General features: G+C 39.6%; 1 pseudogene; it reads right to left on the minus strand.

Annotated features, from left to right (window-relative positions):
• Positions 1-5,358: 5,358 nt before the first annotated feature.
• Positions 5,359-16,199, minus strand: LOC140637736 (E3 ubiquitin-protein ligase RNFT1 pseudogene; annotated as a pseudogene).
• Between the last annotated feature and the right edge of the window lie 5,930 nt (positions 16,200-22,129).

Below are 22,129 nucleotides of genomic sequence, written 5' to 3' on the forward strand. Positions count from 1 at the left end.
TACCTTCAAATATTTGGGCTTTGCTTTTCAGCTTAAAAAATCTTTTTTTGAAACACACACACACTAGGATTTATGTCAATCTCAGTTCTGATTAGAAATGCAAAGTCAGCTTTACTTTAGGTACAGCATTATGGGAATTCCAATGCAATCAGAGGTCAGACATTCTTCAAAGCCACGAGAATTCTTTCATAGATATATATAGGGTTATCTAAAATCTTTTTCACTTTGTATAGTACATGTCCTGGGAAGAAATCCAAAAGTTTCATAAACCATAAAAGTTGGTAAAGCTCCTGTTCAACAAAGCTCTTGTCTCAAAGCTTTCAGAGCAAGACTAGAACGTCTGGCCTAAATTAACACAGGGTCCAGAGCTTTACATCTGAGAAAAGCGCCTTGAGATCCTCCCAATTCCAGTACTCCATCTGAGTGAATAGGCACAGCAATCATGTGGACACAGAGTCAGCTCATTAGAAAGCAAATACTGGGTGTTATACTATATGTTGGTGAATTGAATTTAAATAAAAAAATGTAAAAAATAAATAAATTAAAAAATACTTCTCAAAAAAGGAAAGGAAAAAAAAAAAAAAAAAAAAAGCAAATACAGGAGTACCTGGCTGGCTCAGACGGTAGAGCATGCAACTCTTGGGGATTGTGAGTTTGAGCTCTACTCTGGATGTGGAGATTACTTAAAAAAAAAATTCTTAAAACAAAAAGAAAAAGCAAACACAGAAGCAAAGATTTCATTAGAATCTCCCTCTGCCTATGTCTCTGCCTCTCTCTCTGTGTCTCTCATGAATAAATAAATAAAATCTTAAAAAAAACTTATACATATTTCTATTTACTCTAAATTTGTCCCCACTTAAACAATAAGCATGTTTCCTTTATTACATTCCAGGTCTTAGTGAACACATTAAGTATACTTCAATATCTTATAGACATTGATCTTTTCTACTTTTGGCTTTGACCATTCCATCCTGAATAGTGCTGATTTGTCCCCATATTTTAGCTTCCAGCTCTCTTACGGTACCAGTGTGGGAATATTATAGACAGTCAATATTTCCAGTTGTCCTCATGTCAATACCATTTGCTAATGGTATTGATATTAGAAAGGGAGGCAACCGCTTTCTCCTCTTTGGATTGTTTTGGGAGAAAATGCCGACATGACATTTTAAAAGTTAATAGAGATTCTTCTATAAAAGATTGTTTTACCATAAAGAAAAGTTGGAGATTTCAATCCCTCCTAATCAGTAAGCAAAAATTTTGGCCCATTGGACAATCTTAATTTTTGTGACATAACTAGGCACTAGTTAGAACCAGGGGTATAAGTGCTATTTTTATTTCCTCTATTTGTCCTCACTGAACCTTTCAAGACTGTTCTCCTCCCATGAGAAAACACCGTATACCCCACAGTTTAGCTCTGGACCAAAGAATGCAGTGATTGCTGGGGTGTGCAGGGGCAGCATCTGCAGGGAGTGGGTTTTGGGTTTAAACTTCTGATATTCAGATAATACTTATTGAACATCCATTGTGTACATACGAGGTACTATATATACCAGCAACACTGCTGGTCCTCAGGGGGCTTATAGTTTAGGTGAGATCAGACAAGAGCAGCAGTCAGAAAACAGCTACGATGCAAAGCAGAGTGGTAACCTGAGAGACAGAGGGCATGGCGGGGGGGCGGGGAGGGGACTCTGAAAAGGGGGAGAACCCACCCCACTGGAACCAGGGGAATAGAGATAGCAGCACCTCACACAGTGGCCAGCAGTGGAAGCAGTGGATCAGGTAGAGATTTGAGGCAGAAGGCAAGGTATGGAGGTGGGAAGGTGGAGGATAGCTATGAGAGTGACTGGGTGAAAAAAAATATTGAAATTTCAGTCTGCAATGGTAGGTTGAGTCTCATCAAGAAGGATCTTCAGGGGCACCTGGGTGGCTCAATGGTTGAGCATCTGCCTTTGGCTCAGGGCGTGATCCCGGGGTCCTGGGATCGAGTCCCACATCAGGTTCCTCACAGGGAGCCTGCTTCTTCCTCTGCCTATGTCTCTGTCTCTCTCTCTGTGTCTCTCATGAATAAATAAAATCTTAAAAAAAAAAAAAAGAATCTTTATATGAGGCTAAGAAAGTTCTGTGACCCTTGATTCTTCCCCAAGCCCTGTAGTTCTGTTGGATCTTATTTTTCTCATAGCATGTGTACTAATGTATATGGTTAATGTTTATATGCCTACTAATTGTATTATTCTGTGAGTCATTTATCTTTTTATTGTAGACACCTAGCAGGACACCTGCCACATGGAAGGAGCTTAGTACATGTGGAATTGATTGAATCCCATCCTAAGTTTTGTTTTGCTGTGGGAGTATCATTCATTACCTGGAAGACTTCTCCCTCCTTCTCTGTCCGCCCTCCCCTTTACTTTCATAAAGAAGCAGATTTTGAAAGTTGACTTTTTCCTCTGAAGGTTATTGATTCTCGATTTCCTCACTGAACTTGGCAGGATCCATTTTGATAGGAGTTGCCGTTTTTAACAGACTAGAAGAGCTGTTGTCAGCTTGGTGATATATTTTATATTCTCAATTTTGGGGGGCAGCAGTGTGTGAAAGATTTGGATTCTCAGTTACCTCAGAAAAGACAGATTACTGGCAGCATTCACTCTAAAAATTTAAAACAGGATATATATATATATATATATATATATATATATATATATATATATCTCCACTTGGGGTCGTCTCCATTTCTACAGAATGAAGTCCATGTTTTATGGACTTCATAAATGACATTATATCATAAATGTATGACATCTAAGGCCCATAGCAATATGCTCAAAGGATCTTCTTGTTTCTTGCTGTTCTCCTTCATGTGCCTGCATTTTAGCTAAAGAGAAGCCCTCAGCCTCCTCAGGCTCTGTCATTTTTTTCAATCCTCCTATCTTTGTGCTGTTCCTTCTGCTGTATGTATATTAGTAAACTTCTCAACCTCAGGGGCTTAATAGGATTAATGTATATTTATTTTTGCTCAGGTAAGCGTAGAGTACAATCACTCCTAGAGGGTGTCCTTTCTCCACATGTGTTCAGGCATCCAAGTTTCTTCTATCCTGGGCAACCCCCTCCCCCACCATGTTCATACCATGACTCCCAAGGTTGTCCTTATCATCTCCAGTCTAGCCTGCTGGCAGCAAAAGGCATGAGGATCATGAGTCAGGGGTCAAAGAGGCCAGGCCTGGAAGCCACAGATGTTACTTGTCACGTTTTATTGGTCAGAATTGACACATGGCCATGTCTAGCCACAAGGGAGATTGGTAAGCATAAGCTAGCAGTGTCCCAGGAGAAAAAGGAAATGGTTTTTGATGACTTGCCAACCAGTATCCTCCAGTCCTTCCTTCTGGTAGCAAATTATTCCATTTCTCTTTTCTTTCATAGACCATTCCTATTTCTCATAGGAGGCAACCCAAAGACCTATGAAATCATTGAAGTGGCACGAAGTTCAGATCATCAGATGATGGACATGGTTTCAGGATGGGGCCTCTTGTGGTGATCTGTCAATGAAAAGGTTATTCATCCTTTCTCCTGTTCAAGGTACAGTCGTGAATCAGGTACAGGATAATGCAAAACACCAAAATGCCCTCTCCCCTCTGCTGTCGAAGCTCTCTTTTGGAAAACAGAAGAACGGAAGACACTCAGCAATTTCTAGTTGCTAGTATATATGAAATCCTGAACAGGCATTGTGAAGGTATTCTGTTTTCATAAGGTGGGGTAGGGAATTCCTTAGTTAATTCTAATTTTGTCCTCCTGGTGGAACTCCCTTGTCTAGGCCCTCGGTACATCGTCTGGGAGGGTCTTCTATGTCCTGTTTTCCATGGCCACACCTGAAGAGGACATTTCAGAGCATATTTTTCTCGAGGGCTATACAACTCGCACAGCCTGCTTCCTGCTTGTGTATGTGTGAGGTCCTAATGATTGTTTTACTGCTCAAATAATCTGAGGCTTTTTTCAGGTTGGGATTATGTTTATCTGGCAGTACAATTCACTCAGAAACTTAGAAGGCTTTTGATCTGGTAGGGTCTACTTAGTTCCAGGTGCCAATAAATATATCCAAAGTTTTGCTTAGATGTCCTTCTCAAGTCTTACTTATTTACTTTCTTGTCGCCATGCCCTTCCTTCTCAATTTAATGGTGGTTACCTTGAGGCCAATAGGTTTGGGTGGGGCTATTCCATTAATGTAATCTTTGTAATAACACAGAACATTTCAAACAATTTATATTATTTTTATTGATAATCATATTTCAAAGAGTAATTAATATTAAAACTTATCCTCAGTAAATTAATATTTACTTAGAAAATCTTATTACAAGTAAAAATTATATGAAAAATTTAAGAAGTTTTGAGATTTTGGAGAAAGATATATTTTATTATAGAAAATATTCCTCATTTTGAAACATTGTCAGAAAACTGGGGATTCCTGGGGAGCTCAGTGGTTTGGTACCTGCCTTTGGCCCAGGGCGTGGTGCTGGGGTCCTGGGATCGAGTCCTGCATCGGGCTCTCTGCATGGAGCCTGCTTCTCTGTCTGCCTGTTTTCTCTGCCTCTTTTTTCTCTATGTGTCTTTCATGAATAAATAAATAAAATCTTTAAAAAAAGAAAAGAATACCTGAATTCATCTGAAACCACTAATTCTATTTAGTTATTCAGTTTTTAATAACATTAGTAAGAAAATGCATTTACAGTTTTATACTGCAATAGTATGTCAAGTAATTAGGATAGGATAAATGTTGATGTAGATATTAGGTTGAATATTATGTATTTTTAAGAACAGTATTCTTTCATTCATTTGAATTGAGTAAATGAAATACTTAAATCTAATTCTAGTGCTCCAAAAATGTTTGGAAACATTTTTTATACTTTTATTTATTTATTTATTTTTATTTTTTATTGGTGTTCAATTTGCCAACATATAGAATAGCACCCAGTGCTCATCCCATCAAGTGCCCCCCTCAGTGCCCGTCACCCTGTCACCCCCACCCCCCGCCCACCTTCCTTTCTATCACCCCTTGTTCGTGGAAACATTTTTTAAAAAGATTTATTTATTTATTTCGGAGAGAGAGCACATAGTGGGGAGGAGTGGAGGGAGAGGAAGAGAGAGAATCTCAGGTGGACTCCCCACTGGATTTGGGGTTCCATCTCATGACCCTGAGATCATGACCTGAGCCAAAAGCAAGAGTCAGATGCTTAACTGACTGAACCATTCAAGTGTCCCTGGAAACGTTTTTCTTAATTTTTAGTGCTGAAGTCTATCCCAATGACTTTAGCAATAGTCATTGTAACCAACTGCAATTAATATTTTGTAGTCTTCATAGCTCATAGGACCTGATTATATTTGAATGTATGATGAAATAGCCTTACCTTTCCGTTTGGTAACGTGGTCTGAAATCACAGTTCTGACCAGTGGACATTCTCTTGGTGAAACCATGAGGTAATGCACTATTTGGAAAATATATACTGACAGATGGGAAAAATAATCTTAAGAAGTTCTGCTTGACATGTTGGTCAAATATCATCTGAACAAGTCGCTTTGTAGGTTGGTCATGTAAAAAATATTCACAAAAACTTGTCTGAAAGGCCTCAGATTTTCAAAAGAAAATCCAAAAACTTGAGAATGAAGGAGAAAAAAGCTACTATTATCCCAAGACTCTAGTTATATTGCCAGACTCCCTGTAGTTAATAAGGTAATAGAACCAAATAGATATGGGAACAAAATTCATTTATGCTGACACAATTCTTCTAAGAATGCATATCAGTAATCCTTGGATTTAAAAGGCATCATAAAAGAAGGTACCAATAAAATAAGGCATTTCAAGCCTATGAAAAAGACTTTCAGAATGAAGACTGTAATTCCAATAATCCAAAGTACTTCCCAGAAGCTCCAATGACCCAAAGTAGGATTTACAAAGATTAAGTTGTAATAAAGTGACTGAAAATGAAAGAGAACAGAAGATGCTGCCAAGAATACTAGTAACCAAGCATACTGAACCTTTGGGCACTTTTTCTTAGAAAAAGCCTGATTTACAGTGCTTTTGTTGGCATACATAAAAGTTGTTAGAAGCCCAGTTCCAAGAGAAGTTACATATATTTCTGGAGCATGGATTTTCAGCACATCCTTTAGGGATGAAGTTCACCTGGATATGAACATTTCAAGAACGAGAGCAAGGCCCTTTTTCTGTCCATCTTGTTGCATGAGCACTTTGGGAGATTGATGCTGCTGCACTGTCCACGGTTCAGAGAGTGGCATGGCCCTTGAATACCTTTTCTCTGATCCACATTCCTTTGCATCAGGACTGTGTTTTCTCTAATGATGATGGGTGGTTGGAAGTTTCACATTGGTATCAGGGACAGTGGGAGATAATCCTATGTCTTCAGTCAGGACCTTCACCCCCAAGTCCCAACACAACTAACTTTGTTAGCCGCAATGGCAGGAACAAAGCTAGGTTTTTTAATGGGCTTTTGTGTTCAATTTTTTTTTTTGTAATTGTCTTAAAATTTGGGCTCTAGTAGCTTTCATATGGCCTTCCTAGTCAGGCCCCCAATTTCCGGACCCTCAGTTTCTGCTTGCAAACTGGCTAATTGTTTCCTGAGTTCATTTCTTATAATACTTTGCCTGACATACAAAGTAAAAATGAACCCACAATTATTTTCCTGCCAAGCACTTGCCCCAGAGTTACAGTCTCAGCGGGCATGTGCTCTGCTTGCCAAGTTATCCCAGGCAAGTATACTACATATTTTGTCCCTGTGTAATTTGGGTGTCCATCTTTATGGCTCTGTTATAGATTCTTTTATAACAAATCTTGACATCAAATAGCATAAGTCCTCCAACTTTTTTCTTTTCTAAAGCTGTTTTGACAATTATATGTTCTTTTTAGTTCTATATAAATTTCAGACTAATCTTTTCAACTGCTACAAAAAAGCCTCCTGGAATCAGGGCCTGAAGCTGGAGAATAAGGTAGAGAGAAAGGAGAGAGATGAGGGGGGAGAGGAGAGGAGAGGAGAGGAGAGGAGAGGAGAGCTGGTGAAGCAGGCCGGTAACTAAGCAGTCCTTCTGAAGCACCTGCGTGGTAGACAAGTCAGAGCTTGAGGGGTATCTGCTGAAAGTGTCCACAAAGGATAAAATTTAAATTCCTTAGTGTAGCATAAAATCCATTCATGACTAGTGGATGAGCCTAGGCCCTGGAATCAGAATTTCTAAGTTGAAATTTTATGGTAGCCACTTCTACAATATATGACCTTGGGTGGGTCACTTAATCTTCCTGGGCTTCTATTTCTTTAACTGTGAAATGGGGGAGGAGGATGAGAACAGCCCTTTCCTCATCAACTTTTGTCAGCGTTCACTGAGATGTAAAGATGTAATATTCCTTCTATAGGACAATCTCTCACCATTGCAGGGCCCACCCCCACGCTATGCTTTATCCGAACCTAACTCCTATACTACTAGTTCTCTTCATTGTGATGCATCATGCTTCTGTACCTCCACATATTACCTGATTCACCCTTTTTCTCTTCCTCTGACTAGAACCTGCTCATTCTCCAGGACTCAGTGACTCATCACTCCCTTCTGGCAGCCTCCTCTGATTCCTTCAGCCTCCATTAGTGATGGTTCCCTTGAGCTATCTCAGTGTCAGTGCTTGATTATACCACAGTGGATTCTTTTTCTCTGTCTCTCCCACTATAAATTATAGATTCTCTCTCCTGCTGGACTGTAAACTCTAGACCACATTTTCCTTGAGGGTAGGAACTGTTTTGCCTGTCTTTGTATCCTTAGCTCCTAATGTAGCACTAAGTTTTTAAGAATGTTTGTTAGCAGGTTCTTAAAAATGTTTATTGAGTCGATGAATATTGAATGATGGGGATGTCTAGCAGGCATTGTTACACTTTATGGAGAAATATAAAGATGATGGGGTATTTTGGGACAATGCATAACAGCAAGAATTTTAGAATTCCAAAATTTAGTGAGTTGGTAGATTTCAAAGTATATATGTTGCTGTTAAGACTTGAAATTAAAAAAAAATAATGGAAAGTTTCTTAACACAAAGAATGACTAAGGACATTTTTTGGTTAAGGCATTGTTTACTACCATTTGCTCAATATCCATTACTTTCAGACCTCTTACAAAGACATTGAAATCCACAACTATCTGGCCAATTAATCTTTGACAAAGCAGAAAAGAATATCCAGTGAGTAAAAGAGCCTATTCAACAAATGGTGTTGGGAAAACTGGACAGCAACATGTACAAGAATGAAACCAGACCACTCTCTTATACCATGCACAAAAATAAATCAAAATGGATGGAAGACCTAAATGTGAGACCTGAAACCATAAATATCCTAGAGGAGAACATGGGCAGTAACCTTTTTGACATCAGCTGTGCAACTTCTTTCTAGATACGTCTCCTGAGGCAAGGGGAAAAAAGGCAAAAATAAACTATTAGAGCTTCATCAAAATAAAAAGCTTTTGCACAGTGAAGGAAATCATTAACAAAACTAAAAGGCGACCTATGGAGTGGGAGAAGATATTTGCAAGTGACATATCTTTTAAAGATTAGTATCCAGAATCTATAAAGAACTTATAAAATGTAACACCCCAAAATGAATAATCCAATTAAAAAATGGGCAGAAGATATAAATAGACATTTTCCCAAAGAAGACATACAGATGGCCAACAGATGCACTCAAAGATGCTCAACATCACTCATCATCAGGGAAATACAAAACAAAACTTCAATGAGATATCACCTCAGTACCTGTCAGAATGGCTAAAATCAACAACACAGGAAACAACAGGTGTTGGCAAGAAATTGGTGAAAGGGGAACCCTCTGGTGCTATTGATAGGAATACAAGCTGGTATAGCCACTGTGGAAAACAGTATGAAGTTTCCTCAAAATAGTTAAAAATAGCTCTACCCTATGATCCAGTAATCATGCTACTGGTTATTTACGCAAAGAATACAAAAATACTATTTCAAAGGGATACATGCACCCCAATGTTTATAGCCACATTATCTACAATAGTCAATTTATGGAAGCAGCCCAAGTGTCCATTGATTGATGAATGGACAAAGAAGACATGGTGTATATATATGATGGAATATTATTCAGCCATAAAAAGAATGAAATCTTGCCACTTGCAACAACATGGAGCTAGAGAGCATTAAGCTAAGTGAAATAAGTTAGAGAAAGTCAAATACCATATGGTGTCACTCATGTGGAATTGAAGGAACAAAACAAATGAATAAAGGGGGTAGAAAAGAGAGAAGTGATCCAAAAAACAGACTCTTAACTACAGAGAACAAACTGATGGTTATCAGAGGAGAGGTGGGTGGGGGTATTGGTAAAATAGGTGACGGGGATTAAGGAATACACTTGTGATGAGCACCAGGTGATGTATGAAAATGTTGAATCACCATATGGCACACCTAAAACTAATATACACTGGATATTAATTAAATGAAAGTTTTAAAAAAGATTTATTTATTTTAGAGAGTGTGGGTATGCTCGAGTGGGGGAGGAACAGAGGGAGGAGCAGAGGGAGAGGGATAAGCAGACTCTGTGCTGAGTGGCCGAGTATGGAGCCCTATGAAGGACTTGATCCCACAACCCTGAGATCATGACCTGAGCGAAATCTAAAGTCCGATTTTTTTTTAAAGATTTTATTTATTTATTCATGAGAGAGAGAGAGAGAGAGAGGCAGAGACACAGGCAGAGGGAGAAGCAGGCTCCATGCAGGGAACCCGATGTGGGACTCAGTCCCAGGTCATCAGGATGATGCCCTGGGCTGACGGTGGCACTAAACCACTGAACCACCCAGGCTGCCCAAGAGTCTGATGTTTCTCTTTGAAATCACAGAAAAAAAAAAAAGAGTCTGATGTTTAACCATAACTGACTGAGCCTCCCAGGTGCCCCCTGACTGGAATTTGAATAACAAAATATTAAAAGTTCTTTAAAAAATATTCTGTCAGTGGTTAATTGTATTACCTAAAAGCATATAGTAGTTATCCTTGGCAAACTATGGACCAAAATCCTGGGAACTACCTCTTAATTCTAAAATGTCTGTATGAGTTCAATCTTTTTTTTTTTTAATATATTTTATTTATTTATTAGACCTAGAGCATAAGTAGGGGGAGGGGTGGAGGGAGAAGTAGCAGACCTACCATTGAGCACAGAGCCCTAGGGGCGTGCTTAATTCCAGGACCTAGAGATTATCCCCTGAGCCAAAGTCAGATGCTTAACTGACAGCCACCTAAGCGTCCGAGTTCAATAATTTTAACAGTGAATCTTGCCTCAGTCATTAGATTATGCCTGGCGTTTTTGATGGCAATCTTTTAATAAAGAGAACAAGTAATACTCTGAGGGTTTCTTTCCTTTAAAATTTCAAATTTCCATGTGCTGAATATGCTTGATATGATATGCTTGCTTGATATGAAGTACATGTTATAAATTCTAAAATTAATTTTTAAAATTTTTATTATTTATAAATATTTATTAGACACAGAGAATGAGAGAGCACAAGCAGGGGTGGGGGCAGAGGGAGAAGCAGACTCCCCACTGAGCAGGGAACCCCATGTGGGGCTCGATTCCAGGATCCTGGGATCATGACCTGAGTCAAAGGCAGATGCTTAACCAACTGAGCCACCAGGCACCCCAAGAATTTTTTTAAAAATTTTAAATTTCTGGATCAGGGGATCCCTGGGTGGCTCAGAAATTTAGCACCTGCTTTCAGCCCAGGACATGATCCTGGAGTCCTAGGATGGAGTCTCGCGTCGGGCTCCCCACATGGAGCCTGCTTCTCCTTCTGCCTGTGTCTCTGCCTCTCTCTCTCTCTCTCTCTCTCTCTGTATCTCATGAATAAATAAATACAAAAATCTTAAAAAATTTTCTGGATCAATAATTATTAAGTTTCTTAAAGTTTGAAATAAAAATGTCAGTGCGTAGACTAAATATCAGAGGATATTAAATCTAAGCACTTCTACGGGCTATAGATGTTGACCTTTTCCAAAAACCTGTCCCTCAAATAAGTTCTTGCTTTGATATAAGGAAACGTTTTAATAAGTATGCAAATGATCACTCTCAAAATCAGTATCATGCTTTGTTAGGCTTATGACTCTAACTGCTATCCAGTGCATCACAATTGCAAGATTAAGAAGAGTGACTTGTTTAAATATTTTTGCATCTTACAAATGAATAAGAATATGAAAGTCTCACTAAAGAAATGGGCAAAGGGCATATCAAAGGAGTCAGAAAAGAAAAAGTAAAAATGGCCAATAAATATATGGAAAGATGTTAGCTTTATTAGTAACAAAACGCAAACCAGAACAGTCGTGAGACACCATTTTAATCTATCTCCGTAGCAAAGGGTGTGAAGATGTGGGCATTTTCATCCTTTGCTGTTGGGAGGGTAAATCTGTAGTCTTCCCTGCAATCCGATGGTATGTGTGAAAGGCTTTAAAAATGCTTTTAGCTTTGACTTGGGAATCTCACTTCTAGGAATTTATTCTAAGAAAAAAAAAAAAAGGATAAATGCAGAATGGCATACATTTAAGCATATTTGTCACAGCCTTGTGTTTGAAAGGGCATTGGCTGGGGCACCTGCTTTGGCCTGACTTCTGTGTGGAGGGACAGCAGCTTCTGGGATACTTCTAGCCCCTCTTGCATGGCACATGGCCCCAGGGGAGAAGGAGCAACTGGTTTGGTCGTGGTCAGGGATCATCCGGCCTGCAGAGCGTTGGCCTTCATAGGCTTCCCGCCAAGTGCAGCCTTTATAGGGAAGGCCTTCCCGCCCTGGGGAAGTTTTCCCTCTACCTGTGCCTGTCTAGGAAACTCTTTAACTCCAGATACTGTGTTAGGAATCTCATGGGCTGCACACCTGATCCACGTCTTCCGTCCAACTTCTATAAAAAAATAGGGCTGATATTTTGCTTTCTATCTGTCTGATTCCTCCCTACTGATGTTAGTATTGAGCCAGGGCTTCCTGACACCCCCAAGAAATAAGAACAACAGCAAGATAGAATTTGGATATCCAAAAACATGGGGTTGATTAAAAGGATATGGCTGTAAAATTAGAAATGATGCAGCAATTCAAAATGATTCTGTGGATGTCTACACCGATAAATGCAGAAGATTCTAATGTAGCATTTTGCACATGAACACACTTATTATTTATACATGTAGATGGCTTTTTCCCTTTCTTTCCTCCTCTATATTTTCTGAAGCTTCTGTAACTACATAAAAATAAGTTAATTGCATTTTTGCCTATAGGCTGTACTTATGGCTGTGTTTAGTGTTTATGGTGGCTGGTGTGTGCTTTCCCTTATTCTTTTGTCTCAGAGGGAGTTTCCCTGATGGGGTGAGCAGAGTCTTGGTCTCAGGCAGGAGAACCGGAATTGGGTCAGTTTTTCCCAGCTGCACATCTTCATTACACAGATGCCTCTCAACAGGGAGAGAGGCCCCTGGTGGTCTGTGGCTACTGGCTTCATCTTCCTACCTTCTCAGCAGAACCTCGCCTGGTCAGAAAGATGCTCACCTGGGGGCCCAAATGAGGCAAGAATCATCTTGTTCCCCTACTGCCCTATTCTGTGTCCTGCTCAGGAAGCTGGAGCCGTTGTCCGAGGAGAGCCAGCGCCTTAGTCATCCTTGTGCTGTTGAGGGTTGGGAGAACTCTCCTACTCAAGGGAAGAAAACTGTTAGATAATATCAAGTCCAGGGTGAGCTGATGCACAGCATTACCTCTAAGTCTTGGAGATGCCAAAACCATCATTTACAATGGCTCCTGGGAAATAGAATTTTCCAAATAAGTGAAGTTTCTAGAGAGCTGGCATTTACTACCTTAAGGGCCTATGCTATTTTTCTTAGCTATTTTTGATGGAAATCTTACTGAAGGGCTTTCAATTTATTCTCATAAACACTCAACATTTTCTTGATGACTCAGTCTCATCCTTTGGAAAAAAAAAAAGTATTTTAAATTGTGCTGTAAAATGGTGATGTTCTCTGACTACATTAAGTCGTGTAGTCCTGAAGAGCAGCTCCTGGTTATACTTCCAAGGTCATGTCTGTGCTTTTTAGATGGTCAGCCTGCTTCCCCTGCTGAAAACTGCTCCATCTATATGGTCTGTGAGCTCTGGTTGAGACCCTGCTATGTTAAATTAGCATTTGGTTGGTAAGGAAGGGCTCTGGTTAGCATTAAGACTTCGTATCTTGTAACACGCATTTCTGCTGCTGTGAGGCCATTTTCATTTGGTTCTGGGTTTGCTGTTGGGTTTCAGCCACTGTGGTTAAAGTGGTAAGCAGTCAGAACTATGGTCGAATGGGCCATTCTTGTATTTTGCAGCAAGATATCCATTCACTTTTTTTTGACAATCCAATTAAAATTCACATTTTCCTTTACAAACAGGCTTCTTTATAGATTAATGATCACTTACATTATAATTGTAGAAGCTGTGGTTCAAACAAAGGGAGTCAATTTGCTAATCTTATTTATAATAAAATTAAAATGTTTATGAACTTGAGGTTCTGCTCCTGAGGCTCTAAGCCTGGAAATCACAAGTTATTTCTAAGAGAATTCTGAAGAGACAATTGAATGATCATGTTCATTCATTTTCACTCTACTCAACTTAATTTTTTAAAAAAGATTTATTTACTTAAAGCGCACATGTGCATATGCATGTGCTAGAGAGAGAACATGTATGTGTGTGTGCAGGAGCACACACAAGCAGGAGGAGGAAGTGGGAGAGAGAGAGAGAGAGGGAGAGAGAGAGAGAATCTCAAGCAGACTCCCTGTTGAGTGTGGAGCTTGAGGTGGGGCTTGATCTCATGACCGTGAGATCGTGACCTGAGCTAAAACCAAGAGTTGGATGCTCAACTGACTGAGCCACCCAGATGCCACTCTATTCAACTTAATTAAGAAGTGATTCTTGAAGCAACTGGGTGGCTCAGTGGTTGAGCATCTGCCTTTGGCTCAGGTCATGATCCTGGGGTCCCAGGATCCAGTCCCACATCAGGCTCCCCATGAGGAGCCTGCCTCTCCCTCTGCCTATGTCTCTGGTTCTCTCTCTATGTCTCTCATGAATAAATAAGTAAAATCTTAAAAAAAAAAGAAAGTTATTCTTTTATTGGTTTTCTATCACCTAAAGTATATAAAGTGTAATTTCTTTAATATTCTATCAGTTAGTTTGGCTGCCTAAAAAACACCAAAAACATAATGGTTTAAAAAAAGTTTCATCATGTTTATGATTCTGTAGCTCAGTGGGCAGCTCTTTTGGTCTGAGTCAGATTGGCTAGAGCTCTGATGTTTTAGGTTTTTGTCAAGTGTCTGGGTTGGCTGAGATGACTGAGGCCTCTCTCCATGAAGTCTTATTTCCCAGGAGGCTCACCCAGGTGTGTCATAATATAGAAGGGCTTCCAGTGGCAAGAGAAGGCAAACTCCAAAGCACAGGTGGTTTTCAAATCTCTGCCTCTGTTACATTGACTGATGTCCCGTTGGCCAAACTAAGTCACATTGGCTCTTGTGCACGAGAACAAAGAGGTGCGATTTATTGGGGTCATTGCTGCAATGATCTATCACATCATGTTCCACTCTATCATTCTAACCCTGTAGTTCCCAACCTGTGGCTGAGGTGTCCTGGAACACCACAGTGAATTTACAAGGGGATGTTGTGGGACATTTAAAAATTTCAAGGGAAACATAATTATACTCCATGACTGTTGTATATCATGCAAACTACGAGCTACATGTAGGCCACAATGTCAATGTCATAATGATATATTTCTTTTGGTGCTGTTTTATCTTTGCAAGCCTGGGTTTTTGGTGGTTGCTGTAATAAAAAGCAAGTACTACATGAAAATTACTGTGGAACAGGGGGAATGAGGGTGGTGGTGCCCAATTTGATTCCAGGGTTGCAGAAGTGGTACAGTGCTCAGCAGGCGCATATATCTCATTATTAAGTAGGTGTGGTTATTTAAAGATGAAATAAAATATTTAAAAAATATATGTGTATTATTTTTCAAATGTAATTAAGTTGTTAGGGTATGCATACTTACACAGTTGTTTGTACCTGACTGCCTACGAAATGAAATTATTAAATATTTCTTTTGGTCTAGAGACACTGTGAAAAAAATGAAAAAGACACTAAGGATGCTGTGAGCTGGGAAAGGTTGGGAGCTGCTGTTTTAACTTCATTTGCTACTGCTGATAAAAGAAAAAAAGTCAGGAAGGAAAGCTAGTTTTGGGAAAAGGTGCATGGATTCAATTGTGGAGGTGCTGAGTCTGAGGGCCTAGAGGGCAATTCAGGGAGAGATGTACAGCTGGGATCCAGGCAGGAGGTTTAGAGCAGAGCTCATTCCATCTCTGAATGGTCATGTGCAGGTTCTCTTTCTGGTTGCTCTGGATATTGTATGAACTCAATAATTGTAAAAGAAAAAGATAGGGTTGTTGAAAGGGAAGGAACCTAAAAACCGAAACTTGAAACTGACCTGCAAAACAAATGTTCTTGGTTTAACATCTTTGCAAATGTTAAATGGATGCATTTGAATTTCCTTCTTGCATCATGTTTTATTGCAAAGTATTCTATGGAAGAGCCATGAGGTTTACGTAGAGGAAGAGAAAGTGAACTCTTGACCTCTTAGCCAGGTGTTGTGCAGGTAGGGGGTTTGCTTAAATACTTTATTTCCCATTTAGCACATCACTAGCTGAGCCCAGAAAATCCAGATCATAGAGGGCATCCATTGTATAGGGAAGACGCCCTTAGACACACTTAAGTGTTCGTAAGATTAGCATCAAGAAGTAGGAGGTTATGATGTTAGGAAACTAAAGGTCTCCTTCCTTCCCTCATACACATACCTTTTTTGGTCAAGGGGATTGTGGAAAGGAATAGAAAGAAAAGATAGTGATTTGTGTCTTGTAATTGCTCCCCATGGCTTGGGAAGAAGTTGTGTTACAAAAATGAGAGTAATAATAAGAACAAAGAGGGGAGATATTGCCCATTTCCAAACTGGGGGTCCTGGAAAGCTTACTTTTGTCCTGTCCACCTGTACAACTTGGGGACATGACCACAACTTGGCTACACACCACAAGTAGAAGGAGATCCTGTGGGTTTGTTTTCTTATGCTGCTTCCAATTTCCATGTTTTGTAGTTGATATGACAAGAGCCAGTCGGCCTTCCGAGGCGCCATCTGCCCAACCTGTCCCGACAAGGCAGGTGGACTGACAGGCCAGTAGGCTGGGTGAGGGACAGAGTAGTGACTCCACAGTCCAGAGACAACTTAGTGGAGGTGAGGCTGAGTCATGCAGAGGTGTTACTTGGTCCTGACCAAGCAGGATGCTCCCAATGAATAACGGTAGTTGTCTTGAGATCAGTAGTAGCTTCCTAATGTATGCCAATGACCCCCATAAGGCTAGGAGGCTCTTCTCTCAGGTTTGTGAAGATCCATCACGATACCCCTTCTCCTCAGATATTGAGATGTCATCTTAGGAAGAGAAGCAGGGGAAGGAGGCAACTGCTGAGGGCCAGCATTGACTACATAATTTTCTGGGCTCAGTGCAAAATAAAAACACAAGCCCCTTGTCAAAAGTTAAGAATTTTAAGACTACAACAGAAGATCATTAAACCAGGTGTGGGGTCCTTCTAAGTGCAGGACCATGTGCAACTGCACAGGTCTCACATCTATGAAACTGGCCTTGCTGAAAACCTGAACATATTTTTCCCCTAGAGATTCTCAACACTGCCCAAAGGGTTTGTTGAAATTATCAGATTGGATTAAATTTAAACTTCATTGGACATATAGTTAATTCTATAGTTAATTCCCCCTTGAGCAGTGAATGGGAACCTGGGAGAATGCCAGATTAGTTTATGGACAATCAAGATATGAGTTGGCGGCCCTTCTGTAAAGACATCATTTTTCACTTTTTATAGGAGAAAATTTGCTATTTAGAGAGGTTAAGGGATTTCTCAAGGTTACCCAGGTAATTAGTGGTGAGGTTGAGGTTTAAACCCAGCTATGACTCGAAAACTCAGCCATGTTTCCACTCTTCCAATATCAAAGCTAAAGCTGAGAAACTGAACTTCAAAGTGAGATTTCTTTTCAAATGTACTTATTTATTTTTTATTATTTATTTATTTATTTATTTATTTATTTATTTATTTATTTTTTCAAATGTAGTTATTTTTGTAAGTGCATGAAGAGTATGTCTTATAGGAATGATACTGTCCGGTAGAGAGCATTTTGGAAAATTGGGGGGTATTTTGATTGTCTGAAGGGATGCTGATGGGCAAAGGTTAGGGACATTAGAACGTTGCAATTTGTAGGACACTCCGACACAAGCAAGAATTGTTTGATATCCTGCATAACTTTTGGTTGCCTCACCAGTTGCTTGGGTATGTGAAAACTTGTTTATAGTTATGAGTCTAGGACCTAATAACATTTACCTAAACTCATAATATATTTTGCATGGTTTAAAAATAGGCTGAAATTTCCATAACTAAACCAACTATAAATAGAAGGGAGAGTATACTTGATTTGTTTCATACTTTACCAAGAGTTGTTCCCTATTTTGGAAAATTGCATTGCTCAACAGCCATGCAGCTTTTGGCATTTGGATCATCAATACAACACCCCTTAATCAATTTATTAGTAGATGTCAATTTCCCATAGCTCCCACATGTAGATGCATCAAGTGCTTTATTAGTCTTCTGGTTATGGCCATGTCTGAGCATATTGGCATATACATTATTTGATTACAAATTCTCTTTCGTTCTCCTTTTTCTTTTTAAGATTTTATTTATTTATTCATGAGAGACACAGAGACAGAGAGGCAGAGACACAGGTGGAGGGAAGAGCAGGCTCCACGCAGGGAGCCTGACGTGGGACTCGATCCTGGGACTGAAGGCAGTGCTAAACCGCTGAGCCACCTGGGCTGCCCCTTTTTCGTTCTCCTTTGTATTATTGTCAGAGTGGTTTTTGGTTTTGTTTAAAAGTTGCATGTGTGGGTAGGTTATAATTTTTGTATGGATTTCATTTTAGGACTGTATAAGGGCATTGACAAATATTGGTTGTAGAAAAGGGATGAATCTAGTAGTTTGAGAACCACTTCAGTGGGAGGCATGAGTATTTGGAATCAGTAAAGACCAGAGTTATTTTTGTAGGAAAATCATAGAGTTATTGACTTTCCCTGAAGGCTTATTGGCTATGAGGGCAACAGTACTGATAGTGATGTGAAAGAGTTATTAAATCTTTTAAGAAACTATATTGTCTGTTAGGCACGGAATCAAGATATCTGACCTAATTTACCCAAGGAGTAGGGCTTTCCAGGTGACCTCTTTTTTTTTTTTTTTTTAAGTTAATTTTTGTCCTCTTGGCTGGATGAAGTTGTCCTTTCTATTTGAGAGTATGACCTTAGCAGGGAAAAAAAGAGAAAAATTCTTTTGATTCAGGTTCATTTTTTTTCCTCTTGGGGAAAATATCCCTTTGAAGGTAAAATAACTATGTGAGACATTGACATTGCAACTCAAAAGGCTCCCTGTTACTAACTGTTATGAGAAGGCTGGCATGAGGGGGCCTTTGGGCAAAATGTCCCAATCTACTAGGTTTCTACCACGACCATGTTCCCTATGTAACTCTAGGACTCTGACCTTTTTGTAGGTGGGATGTCTTATTATCTATTATTAACAATGTTATATGCCAGTTAATCATATAAAGTTATTGGTGAAAAGGTAAAAAACTATACTGAGTCCAAGGGAATAAGTTCTTTGTTTTAGGCTCTCTGGGTCATGCCATGTAGTGATGTCTATTATGCTACTTAGGGAAAATTGTCCTCTCCTTTCGGACTCTCTCTTCTGGAATCCTGCCCCATCTCACACTGCCTTCCTGTGTGGGACAGTACTTGTCCAGGGACTAGCATCTGTTTGCTCAGTCTCTGGTCTGGGTGATGCTCATTTGGGATGGAGAGAAGTTGAGATGGGAAAGTGCCTCTGGAGCTTCCTGGCGGGTATCTGCCCCTTAATGTAAGTAGCTTAGTGTAATGACTCAGATCCTGGTCCCTGGAACCAGTCAGCCAGGATTTCAGTTCTGGCTTTACAGTTAATAGTTGTCTAGCTTCAATTCTGTCTCAGTTTCCTCATCTATAACATCTATAAAGCAGGAATTATAATTATTATTATTATAATTGCAACCTATTATAATTGCAACCTAATTTGCAATGTTGTTGTGATGATTGAATGTGTTCATATGTATAAATGGGAAGTAGGGAGGAAGAAAACCCGCTTTACGACACTTACACGTTTAAACGGAAGACTGTTTTGTTTGCTGCTATTTCCTGGTTGGTGTTTTCTTGCAGATTGGTTGACCCTAAGTGACTTCTTTGATCTTTTGGATGGTGGGTCTAGGGGAACAGCTGGATAAATACACAGTGGAAGGAATCATCAACTTGGGCTTTAGATTCAGGAGTGTCACTCTTCTGTTCAAAAGCCTTTGAAGCGTCCCCATTTCATGGAGAGTAAAAACCAAAGACTTCACAATGTCTACAGGGTCTTGCCTCAGCTGGACCCTTGTGGCATCTGTGACCTTGTCATCAGTTGCTTTCCCTGCACTCCGTCCAGCCAGACCAGTCTTCTTGCTATACCTCTAACGTGCCAGGTGTACTCCTACTGTAGGGCTTTTGCTCTAGCTGTGCCCTGTGTGTTGAATGCTATTCTCTTTGACATCAGCATCACTCCTGAACCTCTTTCAAGTCTTTACTCAAATCTCACCTTCTCAATGAAGCCTGTCCTGAGCACCTGATTTCATACCAAAATCTGCCTCTCACCTCTACCCCTGGCACTTCTATTCCCTTTACTGAGCTCTACTTTTTCCTCATAATGCCATTGATCTTCTAATAAACCATATAATTTACTTAAGTATTGTATTCATTGCTTCTTATCTGTCTTTCTCTACTAGAATAGAAACTTAAAAAGGAGGATATTGCTTTTTCACTCATCCTTAGAGTCTTGAGTTCTTGGCACATAGGAGCTATGTACTCAATAAATATTTATGGAATGAATGTATGAGTCACCCATTAAGGCTGAGGACATAGCTGATCTAATTACACCAGGGTTTTCCTAGCAAGAAAGAAGGGAGACTAGCTATTGAATGGGCAATAAACAATATCTGATGTGGATTCTAAAATGCCCGGGTGCACATTGGGTAAAATTGGATTTTGGACTAATTGAGAAATATTTGAGTCTTTTTGCCTAGGGCTATTTTTACCTTTAAAAGTGATCAGAAGAATATATAATAAAAATGCATTCATATCAGAGAATGTCACTGTTGGAAAGGATTGGAGTGATGTATATCCTCCTCAGGATTCTTCACAGATGAGTAGAAAATGAATCAAGCACAAAAATCAGCGCAAGTGTGCTAAAATCTGCCAAATCTATTCACTTTTCTACTTGAGATCCTCTCAAGTATTTGAAGACAGCAATCCTGTTTTCTCTTCTGCGGGGTAAACATCCTCGGTTTCTTACCTAGCTCAGTTTTGAGAATCTTCACCATCCTGGCCACCCTGTTTTGGATGAAATACAACTTTACAGTGTAGTTTTATTTTATTATTACTATTATTATTATTATTTTTATTGAGAGAGAGAGAGAGAGAGAGAGAGAGAGCAAGGGGGAGGGGTAGAGGGAAAGGAAAAAAGAGAATCTTAAACAGGCTCCACATTCAGCATGGAGCCCAACGCAGGGCTGGACCCCATGACCCTGAACTCACGACCTGAGCTGAAATCCAACTGAGCCATCCAGGTGCTCCTACAATGTGATTTTTAAAAATCAGTAGCCAAAATGGTTCACAGTGCTCCTAATTGAGTTTAATAAAATGAAATGCAAAGAGATCACTTACCGAAATGAATATTATGAATATATTATAAACAAAGAAACAAACACATTAGGTAAATAATTAAGGGGAGAGGAGATATTGACTAACAACTAAAATGTCAGAGGTAGGTCTACACCTAGGTAGAGCTGGAGATCCAGGGGTTCATCTATCATCTGAACTTTGTCTTCATTGCTCAATTTTTTGTTGTATTTTCTTCACTCCCAGGAGGGGTGTCCACATATTTTTTCTTGGAAGCTCCATGTTTACATCTTACCAAATTAGCGACTCCTCTCAGTGGTAAGGACAGAATTCTGGAGAAAAACTAACACTTAATGGAAGAGAAATACACACATTGCTGATCTTGCAGAATGTAAATTCTGTCATAAGTAAACAATTTCAGAGTACTATGACTTCCTAAATTGGCTTTTGGTGACACTCCTTTTGAATGAGTTCACAATGCTCATTATTTTGTATCTTCCAGAATTCTTCCTGGAATTGATGTCAAACTCATGTTTTGAAAATTGTAGAGCGGGATCCCTGGATGGCGCAGCGGTTTGGCGCCTGCCTTTGGCCCAGGGCGCGATCCTGGAGACTCGGGATCAAATCCCACATCAGGCTCCCGGTGCATGGAGCCTGCTTGTGTCTCTGCCTCTCTCTCTCTCTCTCTGTGACTATCATAAATAAATAAAAAAAAATAAAAAAAAAAGGAAGTTGTAGAGCTGTTTTTTTTTTTTTCAAATTTGGGAAATTAAGATATCAGTCCCCTATCTTTTATCTTTTCATCCTTTTCTAGTTCACACTGATTTTTCAAAGGGTCATAGTATTTCAACATTTATTGAATACCACACAATGGTACTTCCTTCATTCATATTTACAAGTTCTTGGCTTCTGAGACAGGAATTCATCTAGCTTAAAAACTTGAATTCCTTTAAATCAACCAGTTAAATCATATTTCTTATAATTTGCCCACCTGCCTTGACCTTCTAGTTCTACAGTAAAGACCTTTTTAGTTTGGATCCTTGGTTTTAAGAAACAGAGAATCGATCAGGTTAATTCCAGATTATGGAGAAGCTTATATGGAGCAGGGAGGAAGAAAAGGAAATCATAAGAACACAGAAGTAAACTTCATGGAGGCTTGTGTCTGTGGGTAGGTCCTAAACAGCAGCAATTTGTAGGTCTTCTATCTACAATCACATCAGTTTTTGACTCTGTAAATTGATGTATAACTTGTCCCTATCTGTTCTCTGTCACTGCAGAT

Source organism: Canis lupus, chromosome 8 (assembly GCF_048164855.1).
Source record: "Canis lupus baileyi chromosome 8, mCanLup2.hap1, whole genome shotgun sequence".
NCBI lineage: Eukaryota > Metazoa > Chordata > Mammalia > Carnivora > Canidae > Canis > Canis lupus.